Here is a 14590-nt window from a genome sequence, read left to right on the forward strand (position 1 = left end):
TCTCTCGCTTCATTCGAGTCCACCAATAAGCCTGCTTGAGGTCCTGATACATCTTCGTACTCCCAGGGTGGATGGAGAGGAGTGAATTGTGAGCCTCATTCATGATCACTCTACGGAGGTCACCTTTGGGTACAACAAAACGATCCTTGAAGAAAAGAGTATCCTTGTCATCAAGGCGGTAACACTTGTACTTGGGTTGACTCTTGGAAATCTCAATCTTCACCTTCTTCACCATAGCATCAAGAAGTTGAGCCTCGCGAATCTGGTCTTCCAAGGTAGGAGAGACTTGAAGATTGGTGAGGAAACCTTGAGGAACAACTTGCAGATTGAGTTTGCGAAAAGCTTCACAAAGCTCGGGTTGGTAAGGCTTGAGAATCAGACTGCTGCAGTACGCCTTCCTGCTCAAAGCGTCAGCAATCACATTGGCCTTGCCTGGAGTATACTCGATACTCGGATTATACTCTTGAATCATTTCGACCCATCAAGTCTGTCTGAGGTTGAGATTAGGCTGAGTGAAGATGTACTTGAGACTCTTGTGGTCAGTGAAGATGTCCACTTTTCTTCCCAATAAGAGATGTCTCCAAGTCAAAAGAGCATGCACAACTGCCGCCAACTTGAGGTCATGAGTGGGGTAGTTCTTCTCGTTGGGCTTCAACTGGCGAGAGGTATAAGCCACAACTTTCTTCTCTTGCATCAACACTGCACCAAGACCTTGGAGAGAGGCATCGCAGAAGACCTCAAATGGTTTGGATTCATCAGGAGGAGTCAGAACTGGAGCAGTGACCAATTTCTCTTTCAAAGTGTTGAAAGTGATGTCACATTCCGGAGACCAAACGTACTTGACGTGCTTATGGAGAAGGTTTGAAAGAGGCTTCGCAATCTTTGAAAAGTTCTCCACCAACCTTCGACAATAGCTTGCGAGACCAAGGAAGCTACGGAGTTGCTTCATGTTCTGAGGTGGTTCCCAATTCACAATTGCAGACACCTTCTCAGGATTCACCGCAATGCCCTTGGCAGAGATGATATGCCCAAGGTAAAGAACCTCATCGAGCCAAAACTCGCACTTTGAGAACTTAGCGTAGAACTAATGTTCCCTGAGCTTATCGAGCACCAAACGCAAGTGCTTGCAATGATCTTCCTTGTTCTTCGAAAAGACTAGAATGTCGTTGAGATAGACCAAAACAAAGTCATTTGTGTAGGCGTTGAAGATGAAGTTCATCATACGAGAGAAAGTCGGAGGAGCGTTGACGAGGCCAAAAGACATGACTGTGTATTCATACGAACCATAGCTTGTTCTGAAAGCCGTCTTGGGAATATCTTGCTCACGGATTCGAATCTGGTGATAACCCATACGGAGATCAAGCTTGGAGAATACTTGGGCACCTTTGAGTTGTTCGAACAGCTCGTTGATGTTGGGAAGTGGGTATTTGTTCTTGATAGTCTTCTTGTTCAATGGACGGTAGTCAACACAAAGTCGGTCCGTTCCATCCTTCTTCTTCACAAAAAGAACTCCACAACCCCACGGAGAAGAACTAGGTCGGATGAGACCCATTCTCTCTTGAATATCGAGTTGCTTCTTCAGCTCCTTTAACTCTTCAGGTCCGAGCTTGTAAGGACGTTTGCACACCGGTTCCGTGCCAGGCTCAAGATCGATGACGAATTCAACTGGCCGGTGCGGAGGCATTCCTGGAAGCTCTTCTGGAAAGACGTCTTGATATTCACAAACGACTGGAATTTGAGAGATAGCATCCAGTTCACCCTTCTCATTGAGAGAAAATAGCTGGATAGTGTTATCCCGAGCGGCAAAGACAATTACATCCTCAGATGAATGAGTCAATTGAATCTGCCTGGCAGCACAATCAAGCTGAGCCTTATGCTTAGAAAGCCAATCCATCCCGAGAATAAGATCAATATCCGAGTTACCAAGGACCATTGGAGAAGCCAGAAACTTGAAATCACCCATCATGATAGAAATATCCGGGACCATCATGCTAGAACTCAGACGCTTAGCCGGAGAGACGACTTGCATAGCTCTAGGTAATGCCTTAGTACTAAAATTGTTCTCCGATGCAAATGGGAATGACATGAAAGAATGCGATGCACCAGAGTCAAAAAGAACTTTTGCAGGAATATCGTTAACAGGAAGGTTACCCATGATGCCATCTGACGAGTCCTCTGCCTGAGCTGCATTCACCATGTTGACCTTGGCGTGCTTGGGGTTATGCTTGACCACGGCTGTACTTGCCGATCTCACAGGAGGAAGAGGAGGGAGACGCCTCTGATTGAAGCATTTGTTGGCATAATGACCCTTCTGTTGGCACCTATTGCACGTGACCTCTGAAAGCGGACGGTGATACGAAGAACTCGATCTTGGAGCTTGAGACGAAGTCTTGTTCTGAAAGCCAGGGTTGGGTGGGTGGGACGATCCACTGCCACCTTTGCTCTTCTACTGAAAAGGCTGACGGAACGGGGGAGGAGGAAGCCAATACTTCTGCTACTTGGCCACTTGAGTAGAGGAAGAAGGAGTATCATCTCTGACTCGCTTCTTGGAAGCATCACACTTCAGTTGAGCAGCCTCTTGCTTCAATGCCATGTTGTAGAACTCATCGTACCTCAAGGGCTCAAAGAGAACGAGAGCTAGATGGATTTCTTCTCTGAGACCGCCCTTGAACTGGTATATCATGCTCTTCTCGTCAGGGACATCCTGCTTAGCAAAGTGGGTGAGCTTCTGGAACAGCTTGCTGTAGTCATAGACAGACATAGAGCCTTGCTTCAGGTTGCGGAATTCCTCACGCTTGCTTTCAACCACGCTCTGAGGAATATGATGAGCTTTGAAGTCTTGACGGAATTCATCCCAGGTAATCTCACGGCCTCCTCTGGAATCTTTGTACTGCTGAAACCATTCTGCAGCTTGGTCTTTGAGTTGGAAGGAAGCGAACTTGACAAAGTCCTCAGGCCTGACGTTACTGCACTCGAAATGCTTGCACAAGTCCACGAGCCAATCGTCAGCATCAGTTGCCTCAACACAATTGCTGAAAGTCTTTGGCTGGTTAGCAAGGAACTGGTTGAGTGTAGCAAAACAATTCTGATTGTTGCCTTGGTTGCCTTGGTTTGCTTGGTTGCGCTCTTGAAGAATTTGCATGATCAACCGCGTGTTTGCATTGGTAGCGGCCATCACAGCTTGCCATGCCTCCGGAGGGGGAGGAGGTGGTGGCGGATCAGGATTCGGAGTCGTGCGCATTGGAGGAGCCATCCTGAAGAGGGTGACATCCGTTAGCACATTGACAGATAAGATTGAAGCTGAATCAAGCGGGTTGAAATTGCAACATATAGTCTTCACATCCGAACAAAATGAACGAATGCATTCCAATTGAAATGGTCACATATCCATAAATTGAGAAGCCACTTAGAATTTATGTAGAGGAATAAATCAACAAGGTACGGAACAAGAACGAATACTCGGTAAGAAATCCCAATCTCAAACCAAATATCCGTGGAAGAAGAGCTAGAGCTACAAGAATTCCCACCTATGAAACTCCCGAACCTTTCCGGTTATGCAATCAGGTGTTGGGGATACAGGGGAAGCATAATATCTCACCCAAATCTAGCAATTCCTACATCCAGCTGTATCCATCCTTCAACACATAACCGAGAAAAACTTCAGAAACCATCTACCTCAACCTTCAAAAAGCATCCGTTATACAAGTTATGGAAATACTCCCGAACTCCCGCCCCAGTACTGGGTGGCGTCGAGGTTATCTCACCAACAACTGCATAAAAGAGATTTTTTATGTCGGCGAACTAAACTCAGGTATTCTAGAACTGCAACAATAAAATTGTGACGGCAACACCTCGGAGCTCAACTCCCCGGGACACTGCCACAACCCCTAAGTGACAGGAGGCACCAAGAACAATGTTCTCGTCACAAATCCATCGGAACGGTTCCAAGATACCCGCGTGATCCTAAAAAAAATTTAGTGAAATTTGAGAAGAGAAGAGTCAAAACTCTACGTCAGGATGCCTTACCAGAGTGATGAAGGGACTGGGGAGTAAAAAGAATTCCTAAACTCTCCGATATATAATTCCTAAATGACTCAAAACATTTTTCTAGACTCAACACGGCCGCTAATTCGATCAAGCAATGGGGCTCCTAAGGTCGGGGAAGGCTCGGATACCAACTTGTAACGCCCTCGATGCAGCTATATCTCCTACGTGTCGAAGCACGACTTAGAGGCATAACCGCATTGAAAGCAATGTCGCAAGTAAGGTAATCTTCACAACATCACATGTAATACATAATAAGGGGAAAGGAACATAGTTGGCTTACACTCGCCACGTCACACAAAGTATATAAATAGCATTACATCATCTAATACACTCATGGTCCGACTACGGTACCAAAATAAAAGATCAACCCAACATGCAACACAGTTCCGATCGCCCCAACTAGGCACCACTACTGATCATCAGGGAAAGACACATAGTAACGGCGTGAGTCTTCATCGAACTCCCACTTGAGCTCAAGCGCATCATCTGGAACGGAGTCATCGGGCCCTGCATCTGTTTTGGAAGTGATCTGTGAGCCACGAGGACTCAGCAATCTCGCACCCTCGCGATCAAGACTATTTAAGCTTATAGGTAAAGGCAAGGTAATATGTGGAGCTGCAGCAAGCGACTAGCATATGTGGTGGCTAACCTATTCACAAACGAGAGCGAGAAGAGAAGGCAATGCACGAACGAATAACTAGTGAACAACCTGTGCGAACATTACTCCAACACCGTGTTCGCTTCCCGGACTCCGCCGAGAAGAGACCATCATGGTAACACACTCAGTTGATTCATTTTAATTAAGTTAAGGTTCAAGTTATCTACAGCCGGATATTAACAAATTCCCATCTGCCCATAACCACGGGCACGACTTACGAAAGTTCAAATCCCTGCAGGGGAGTCCCAACTTAGCCCATGACAAGCTCTCATGGTCAACGAAGGATATACCTTCTAGCGGGAAGACCCGATCAGACTCGGAATCCCGGTTACAAGACATTTCGACAAGTTAAAACAAACCCAGCAACACCGCCCGAATGTGCCGACAAATCCCGATAGGAGCTGCACATATCTCGTTCTTAGGGCACACTCAGATGAGACTAGCTACGAGTAAAACCAAACCTCAAGTTGCCCCGAGGTGGCCCCGCAGGCAGCTCAGTCGGACCAACACTCAGAGGAGCACTGGCCCAGGGGGGGTTTAAATAAGATGACCCTCGGGCTCTAGAAACCCAAGGGAAAAAGAGGCTAGGTGGCGAATGGTAAAACCAAGGTTGGGCATTGCTGGAAGAGTTTTATTCAAGGCGAACTGTCAAGGGGTTCCCATTATTACCCAACCGCGTAAGGAAAGCAAAATTCGGGAACATAACACCGATATGACGGAAACTAGGGCGGCAAGAGTGGAACAAAACGCTAGGCAAAAGGCCGAGCCTTCCACCCTTTACCAAGTATATAGATGCATTAAGATAACAAGATAATATAGTGATATCCCAACAAGTAAATAATGTTCCAACAAGTAACGACCTCCAATCTTCACCTGCAACTAGCAACGCTATAAGAGGGGCCGAGCAAAGCGGTAACATAGCCAATCAACGGTTTGCTAGGACGAGGTGAGTTAGAGGTTTGACATGGCAATTTGGGAGGCATGATAGGCAAGTGGTAGGCATCGTAGCATAGGCATAGCAAAAGAGCGAACATCTAGCAAAGCAAAGATAGAAGTGATTTCGAGGGTATGATCATCTTGCCTACAAAGTTGTCAAAGTTGACTGGATCCTCGAAAGCAAACTCAACGGGCTCCTCATTAGTGAACTCGTCTCCCGGCTCTACCCAAACAAGACAAATAAGCAAAAGGAACGCAATCAACCACGTGCAAAGCTCAAACAACATGATGCAAACATGGTATGCTATGCGGGATGCGATATGGGATGCATATGCAAGATTTGACAAGGAATGATTGAACCTGGACTCAACTTGGAAATCCAAGTGTGCCACTGGAAAGGTGAGGTGATTTCGCTTGAAAACGATATAAAGAACACCGGAATCGGAGACACGGTTTGGAAATGGCAAGCGAAACAAATATGGCACCGGTCTGCGATAAACAGCAAGTAGCCATCTAAATGCATCAAGATAAATATGCTACAGAACTCAAACAAGACAACAAAATACATGGCAGGGATCCACTCATGATGCTTAACAAAATCTGAATGCTGAGCTACGGCCAATTCATCCATTAACATGTTCAAACAAGCATGGCAAAAGTGCAATTGGTAAACAGATTTTAGACTTAGTGAAATTAACACTAGTCTGGAATTTCAGATCAGGTAGCACACTTTGGAGCATGAAAACTACATGCTACAGAATTTAACATGGCAAAGTAAAGCATGGCATGGAGCTACTAAAAGAGCTTAACAAAAGTCCCTTAGTGACCTTGAGCCAAAAGGGATCAGAAAATACAATTGCAAGCATGTGAACATGGCAAAAATATAATCAGATCTCAGACTTAGAGAAAAACTGGAGCATGCAAATCAGATATCAAGTAGGCATGTTCACGAGCTCGATGCACTCACTACAGAGCAAAGCATGACAATCTAAGCATACCCCTATCAAGAATACACATTGTATAAGCTAGACATGGCAAGAACAACAACATAGTATGCCTGGATCAACAACAACATCCTTGGCAAAATTGCTAACAAGTAGACAATCTGCCCAGATTCACGAAATGACAAAAGTAGAGATCGATTGACTCAAGCTAGGTTGCTCCATAATTGCAAACAAAGACATGGATGTTTAGAGCACCATGAGATTAACAAAACATCCTTACTGATCATCCTCAAAAGAGGCACGGATCACTAGGAAACAACATGAACATATAGCATATTGATAAGAACAGCTCAAGGACTTAGTGGAAATGCTAAGTCCCTGAAATCAGCATTAACGAATGCACCACTTTGCAAGATTGTGCTAGTCACCACACATATCACAAAAATACATGGATAGTACCTATGGAAAGATGGCAAAGCATATAACAAAACACATGTAGAGCTCAGGGGCATATCATGCACACAATAATCATGGCAAAAATGACAAATAGCTATTTGGAACAGCAGATCTGACAATTAACTCAAATAGCACTCTTCCAACAGCATTTCGGGCATCAAGATAAGATCGAATGAAAATGATGCAATGAGATGAAATGATGTGCTCTCTCAGACGAACATTTTGATATGCTACACGCCCTAAACGGAGCTACAGTTGCAGAGATATAGCATGATGAAAAACGCAAATTATTAGGGCTACGGGAGGAAAGTCAACCGTCTCAGATCTAGATCTGAGAACACTATTCACGCGCGGACTTCGAGGTTCATCGGGGAGCTCGCTGGAGTTCTTCGTGGAGGTGGCCGAAGCTCGCCGGCTTGCCGGAGAGGGAGGAGGAAGCCGAGGCGGCGGTGCTCGGTTGCCGGAGCGTGGCGGCGTCGGCCGGCGGGAGCGGCGCGGCGGGGCGGAGGGACGAACTGCCGGAGCTCGGGCACCGAACCTCGCCGGAGTTGGGCGACGCAGCGGAGGGCGAGCTGCGGGGCGGCGGCGCGAGGTAGGAGATGGGCGGCGGGGCGCGTGATGCCTCTGGCCCGGGCGCGGCGAAGGAGAGGGCCGGCCTTGGGCCCGGCGGGCCTCAACGGGAGTGGCGGCGATGTGGGGCGCTGCTGCCACGCGGTGCGCCCCGGTTGGCCGGAGGCGGCGCGGCGGACGCTGTCCGGCTGGGCCGAACGTGTCCGGTGCGGCGAGGAGCGGGGAAAAAATACGGTTTCGGGGAAGAAGGAGACGTGAATTTCGGAGGGGGCTATTTATAGGCATAGGAGGAGCTAGGGGAGTCCAAATGAGGTGCGGTTTTCGGCCACGCGATCGTGATCGAACGCTCTAGATGATGGAGAGGGTTTTGGTGGTTTTTGGGCCAAAATGGAGGGGTGTTGGGCTGCAACACACACGAGGCCTTTTCGGTCCCTCGGTTAACCGTTGGAGCATCAAACGAAGTCCAAATGGTACGAAACTTGACAGGCGGTCTACCGGTAGTAAAACAAGGCCGCTTGGCAAGTCTCGGTCCAATCCGGAAATGTTTAATCCCCACACACGAAAAGAAGGTAGAAATGGCCACCGGAGGAGATAGGAGCGCCGGAATGCAAAACGGACAACGGGGAAAATGCTCGGATGCATGAGACGAACACGTTTGCAAATGCAATGCACATGATGACATGATATGAGATGCATGACAACGGCAACAACACACGGAGATAAAAACCTGAACCCGAGAAAATAAAATAACTTAGCGCCAGAAACGGCATGAGTTGGAGTACATATTAGGTAAATTACATCCGGGGTGTTACAGATGAGTACACGTGCAAAAGGAATTTGATAGAGGCTCACCGAGTTTGACAGAACGGCGCGAAGAACTTGATGAACAGTGTAGACGGACATGCGAAATTCTGCGTGTGTGGTGAACGGATCGCGTTTGTTCTTCCTTGAATGGATTCAATGCATGAAGGAGAACCTTTTGACGCAACTGGATGGACGGGGATGGTCTCCTTCATCAGAATCGAGGACCGACATCCATGGAACACTGTTTCTTTGGGAGGAGTTCTATGTGAGGATGGAGAAGAGAGATGGCATAGGGCTAAGGGAAACGAGGAAGGAGATTGAGGGGCAGGTCCCTGTACGTTTGGAAACGGTGGACACTTATGGAAATTATGGAGGAGGGCAGGAGGCAGCAAGCGTGAGTGCTTGACAGTTTCTCTTCCTGTACGTGTACGTGTGAGTGGACGAGGAGAAGAAGAGTTTGGGGCTGGCGTTGGGACTTGGGAGATAGTCAACTGGAGATAAAACAGACCGAGAGAGAGGGAAATTAAAGGAGGAGGCAACGATGACTTTTGCCGTTTCATGTCTGAGCGTTTTCTCTCTGTATATGTATATATATATGTACGTGAGGAAGGAACGTTCAGCCATCGCTTGAAGAAAATGGGCTAAGGGCCCATGTGGAAAAGGAAATAGAGAAGGAAGAGAAAGAAATAAAAAAACAAATTATTGGTCTATGCCCATTCGGTGGAAGATAAAAAAAATGGGCTCCACACAGGAATAAAAAGAAATGATGTTCTAGGGAATTTGGTCCTGAGTTTTGTGGGAAGGAAAAGAAAATCTATTTTTCTTTTAGGAAAATCTAGAGAAGGAAAATAAGCTCAATTACATATCAAACAGATTTCAGAGGACCAAAGAAAATTCAAAGGTGCATATTTAAATATGCCAAAGAAGAGAAAATAAAGCCCGACTAAAAGAAAAGAAGTAAACTCAAATTTTAATTTTGGTTTGCATTAGTTCAAATTAAATCCATTAAATTCTAAAATTCTAATTTAAGCTTGGTTAACAAATAAAACAAATGAAATTTTCTCGCACTGATTTTTGGAAAACTTTTTCTTAAACATTCCGAGAATCGGGATGTTACAAAAAGAAACATAGAAAAACCGCCGTCCTCGAAAGGCTGCGAGGGGCGTCGAATCGTCTAGTGCCTAGCCATGAGATATTTGAAATGCTCAATACACATGATTAGTCCGCAAATGCATTGTCATCAATCACCAAAACCACTTAGGGAGAAATATGCCCTTACATTCTTTGATTGTACTTATGATTGCGTATCAAGTACAAGTTTTGAAGGAAAGATGTCCTAGAGGCAATAATAAACATGTTATTTATATTTCCTTATATCATGATAAATGTTCATTATTCATGCTAGAATTGTATTAACCGAGAACTTGATACATGTGTGAATACATAGAAAAAATAAAGTGTCCCTAGTATGCCTCTACTTGACTAGCTCTTTAATCAAAGATGGTTAAGTTTCCTGACCATAGATATGTGTTGTCATTTGATGAATGGGATCACATCATTAGGAGAATGATGTGATGGACACGACCCATCTATTAGCTTAGCATGTTGATCGTTCAGTTTCATTGCTATTGCTTTCTTCATGACTTATTCATATTCCTTTGACTATGAGATTATGCAACTCCCGAATACTGGAGGAACACCTTGTGTGCTATCAAACGTCACAACGTAACTGGGTGATTATAAAGATACTCTACAAGTGTCTCCGAAGGTGTTTGTTGGGTTGTCTTAGACCAAGATTAGGATTTGTCACTCCGAGTATCGGAGAGGTATCTCTAGGCCCTCTCAGTAATGCACATCATGATAAGCCTTGCAAGCAATGTGGGCCATAGGAGGGAGGCTAACCAGCCCACAAGGGGATGGTGCGCCCCCCACAAGGGAGGAGGCCGAATTGGACTAGGGAAGAGGCCGCCACCCCCCTTTCCTTCTCCTACTCCCTCGCCTTCCCCTTTTCCCCCTCTGGTAGAAAGGAAAAAGGGGGCCGAATCCTACTAGAACTGGAGTCCTAGTACGACTCCCCTTGTTGGGGAACGCAGTAATTTCAAAAAATTCCTACGCACACGCATGATCTATCTAGGTGATGCATAGCAACGAGAGGGGAAGAGTGTTGTCTACGTACCCTCGTAGACCGTAAGCGGAAGCGTTATGACAACGCGGTTGATGTAGTCGAACGTCTTCACGATCCGACCGATCCTAGCACCGAAGATACGACACCTCCGCGATATGCACACGTTCAGCCTGGTGACGTCCCACGAACTCTAGATCTAGCTGAGTGTCGAGGAAGAGTTTCGTCAGCACGACGGCACGATGATGGTGATGATGAAGCTACCGGAATAGGGCTTCGCCTAAGCACTGCTACGATATGACTGAGGTGGATTATGAAGGAGGGGGGCACCGCACACGGTTAAGACAATGATCAACTTGTGTGTCTATGGGGTGCCACCCTCCCCCGTATATAAATGAGTGGAGGAGGGGGAGGGTTGGCCCTCTATGGCGCGCCCTAGGGGAGTCCTACTCCCACCGGGAGTACAGTTCCCCCCTTCCAAGTAGTAGGAGTAGGAGAGAAGGAACAAAAGGGGGGTGCCGCCCCCACCCAATTAGGATTGGGCTACGGGGGCGCGCCTCCCACCTTTTCCCTTCCTCTCCTCTATTCCACTAAGGCCCAGTAAAGCCCATATACTCCCCGGGGGGTTACGGTAACATCCCGGTACTCCGGAAAATGCCCGTACTCATCCGGAACCATTCCGATGTCCAAACATAGGCTTCCAATATATTGATCATTATGTCTCGACCATTTCGAGACTCCTCGTCATGTCCATGATCAAATCAGGGACTCCAAACTACCTTTGGTACATCAAAACACATAAACTCATAATACCGATCATCGCCGAACGTTAAGCGTGCGGACCCTACAGGTTCGAGAACTATGTAGACATGACAGAGACTCATCTCCGGTCAATAACCAATAGCAGAACATGGACGCTCATATTGGTTCCTACATATTCTATGAAGATCTTTATCGGTCAAACCGCATAACAACATACGTTGTTCCCTTTGTCATCGGTGTGTTACTTGCCCGAGATTCGATTGTCGGTATCTCAATACCTAGTTCAATCTCGTTAACGGCAAGTCTCTTTACTCGTTCCGTAATGCTACATCCCATAACTAACTCATTAGTTACATTGCTTGCAAGGCTTATAGTGATGTACATTACCGAGAGGGCCTAGAGATACCTCTCCGATACTCGGAGTGACAAATCCTAATCTCGATCTATGCCAACTCAACAAACACCATCGGAGACACTTGTAGAGCATCTTTATAGTCACCCAGTTACATTGTCACATTTGATAGCACACTAAGTGTTCCTCCGGTATTCGGGAGTTGCATGATCTCATAGTCATAGGAACATGTATAAGTTATGGAGAAAGCAATAGCAACAAACTAAACGATCATCATGCTAAGCTAACGGATGGGTCAAGTCAATCACATCATTCTCTAATGATGTGATCCCGTTAATCAAGTGACAACTCTTGTCTATGGTCAGGAAACATAACCATCATTGATTCAACGAGCTAGTCAAGTAGAGGCATACTAGTGACACTCTGTTTGTCTATGTATTCACACATGTACTAAGTTTCCAGTTAATACAATTCTAGCATGAATAATAAACATTTATCATGATATAAGGAAATATAAATAACAACTTTATTATTGCCTCTAGGGCATATTTCCTTCAGTCTCTCACTTGCACTAGAGTCAATAATCTAGATTACATAGTAATGATTCTAACACCCATGGAGTCTTTGTGATGATCATGTTTTGCTCATGAGAGATGCTTAGTCAACGGGTCTGCAACATTCACATCCGTATGTATCTTGCAAATCTCTATGTCTCCCTCCTTGACTTGATCGCGGATGGAATTGAAGCGTTTGTTGATGTGCTTGGTTCTCTTGTGAAATCTAGATTCCATTGCCAAGGCAATTGCACCAATATTGTCACAAAAGATTTTCATTGGACCCGATGCACTAGGTATGACACCTAAATCGGATATGAACTCCTTCATCCAGACTCCTTCATTTGTTGCTTCCGAAGCAGCTATGTACTCCGCTTCACACATAGATCCTGCCACGACTCTCTGCTTGGAACTGCACCAACTGACAACTCCACCATTTAATAAAAATATGTATCCGTTTAGTAACTTAGAGTCATCCGGATCAGTGTCAAAGCTTGCATCGATGTAACCGTTTACAACGAGCTGTTTGTCACCTCCATAAACGAGAAACATATCCTTAGTACTTTTCAGGTATTTTAGGATGTTCTTGACTGCTATCCAGTGATCCACTCCTAGATTACTTTGGTACCTCCTTGCTAAACTAATAGCAAGGCACACATCAGGTCTGGTACACAACATTGCATACATGATAGAACCTATGGCTGAAGCATAGGGAATGACTTTCATTTTCTCTCTATCTTCTACAGTGGTCCGGCATTGAGTCTGACTCAACTTCACACCTTGTAACACAGGCAAGAACCCTTTTTTTGCTTGATCCATTTTGAACTTCTTTGAAACTTTATCAAGGTATGTTCTTTGTGAAAGTCCAATTAAGCGTGTTGATCTATCTCTATAGATCTTGATGCCCAATATATAAGCAACTTCACCGAGGTCTTTCATTGAAAAATTCTTATTCAAGTATCCTTTTATGCTATTCAGAAATTCAGTATCATTTCCAATCAGCAATATGTCATCTACATATAATATCAGAAATGCTACAGAGCTCCCACTCACTTTCTTGTAAATACAGGCTTCTCCAAAAGTTTGTATAAAACCATATAATTTGATCACACTAGAAAAGCATATATTCCAACTCCGAGAGGCTTGCACCAGTCCAAAAATGGATCACTGGAGCTTGCACACTTTGTTAGCACCTTTTGGATCGATAAAACCTTCTAGTTGCATCATATACAACTCTTCTTTAAGATATCCATTAAGGAATGCAGTTTTGACATCCATTTGCCAAATTTCATAATCATAAAAATTGACAATTGCTAACATGAATCGGACAGACTTAAGCGTCGCTACGGGTGAGAAGGTCTCATCGTAGTCAACTCCTTGAACTTGTCGAAAACCTTTTGCAACAAGTCAAGCTTTGTAGACAGTAACATTACCGTCAGCGTCAGTCTTCTTCTTGAAGATCCATTTATTCTCTTTGGCCTGACGATCATCGGGCAAGTCAACCAAAGTACACACTTTGTTCTCATACATGGATCCCATCTCAGATTTCATGGCCTCAAGCCATTTTGCGGAATCTGGGATCATCATCGCTTCCTCATAGTTCATAGGTTCATCATGGTCAAGTAACATGATGTAACGCCCCGAGACCGATGTGCCAGGTGTCGTCCAGTTATTCGTTGTTGTTGCCTTGTCATCGCTTGCGTGTCATGCATTGCATATCAGGTCATCATGTGCTTTTCATTTGCATACATGTTCATCTCATGCATCCGAGCATTTTCTCCGTTGTCTGTTTTGCAATCCAGCGCTCCATTCTCCTCCGGTGGTCAATTCTACCTTTCTTTCATGTGTGGGGATTAAACATTTCCGGATTGGACCGAGACTTGTCATGCGGCCTTGGTTTACTACCGGTAGACCGCCTGTCAAGTTTCGTACCATTTGGACTTCGTTTGATGCTCCAACGGTTAACCGAGGGACCGAAAAGGCCTCGTGTTTGTTGCAGCCCAACACCCCTCCAATTCGGCCCAAAACCCACCAAAACCCTCTCCATCATCTAGAGCGTTCGATCACGATCGCGTGGCCGAAAACCGCACCTCATTTGGACTCTCCTAGCTCCCTCTACCTATAAATATGTGATCCCCTCCGAAAATCCCGCAGTCCAAACCCTAGATCAAACTCCCTCATCGCCGCCGGACATTTCTTCCCGCGCCGGACATGTCCGCTCGCCGCCGGCCACCTCACCGCAGCCAATCAAGACTTGCCACGTCGCCCCGCCGCCGCCCTTGTCCACTCCTCGCGCGCCACCTGGCCTCCTGCCTCCTCCCCGCCGCCGCGGCCCGCCGGGCCCAGGCACGGCCCGCCAAGGCCCGCGTGCCGCCAGAGCCGTCC

The sequence above is a fragment of the Triticum urartu genome, chromosome 2 (genome assembly GCF_003073215.2).
Source record: "Triticum urartu cultivar G1812 chromosome 2, Tu2.1, whole genome shotgun sequence".
Classification (NCBI taxonomy): Eukaryota; Viridiplantae; Streptophyta; class Magnoliopsida; order Poales; family Poaceae; genus Triticum; species Triticum urartu.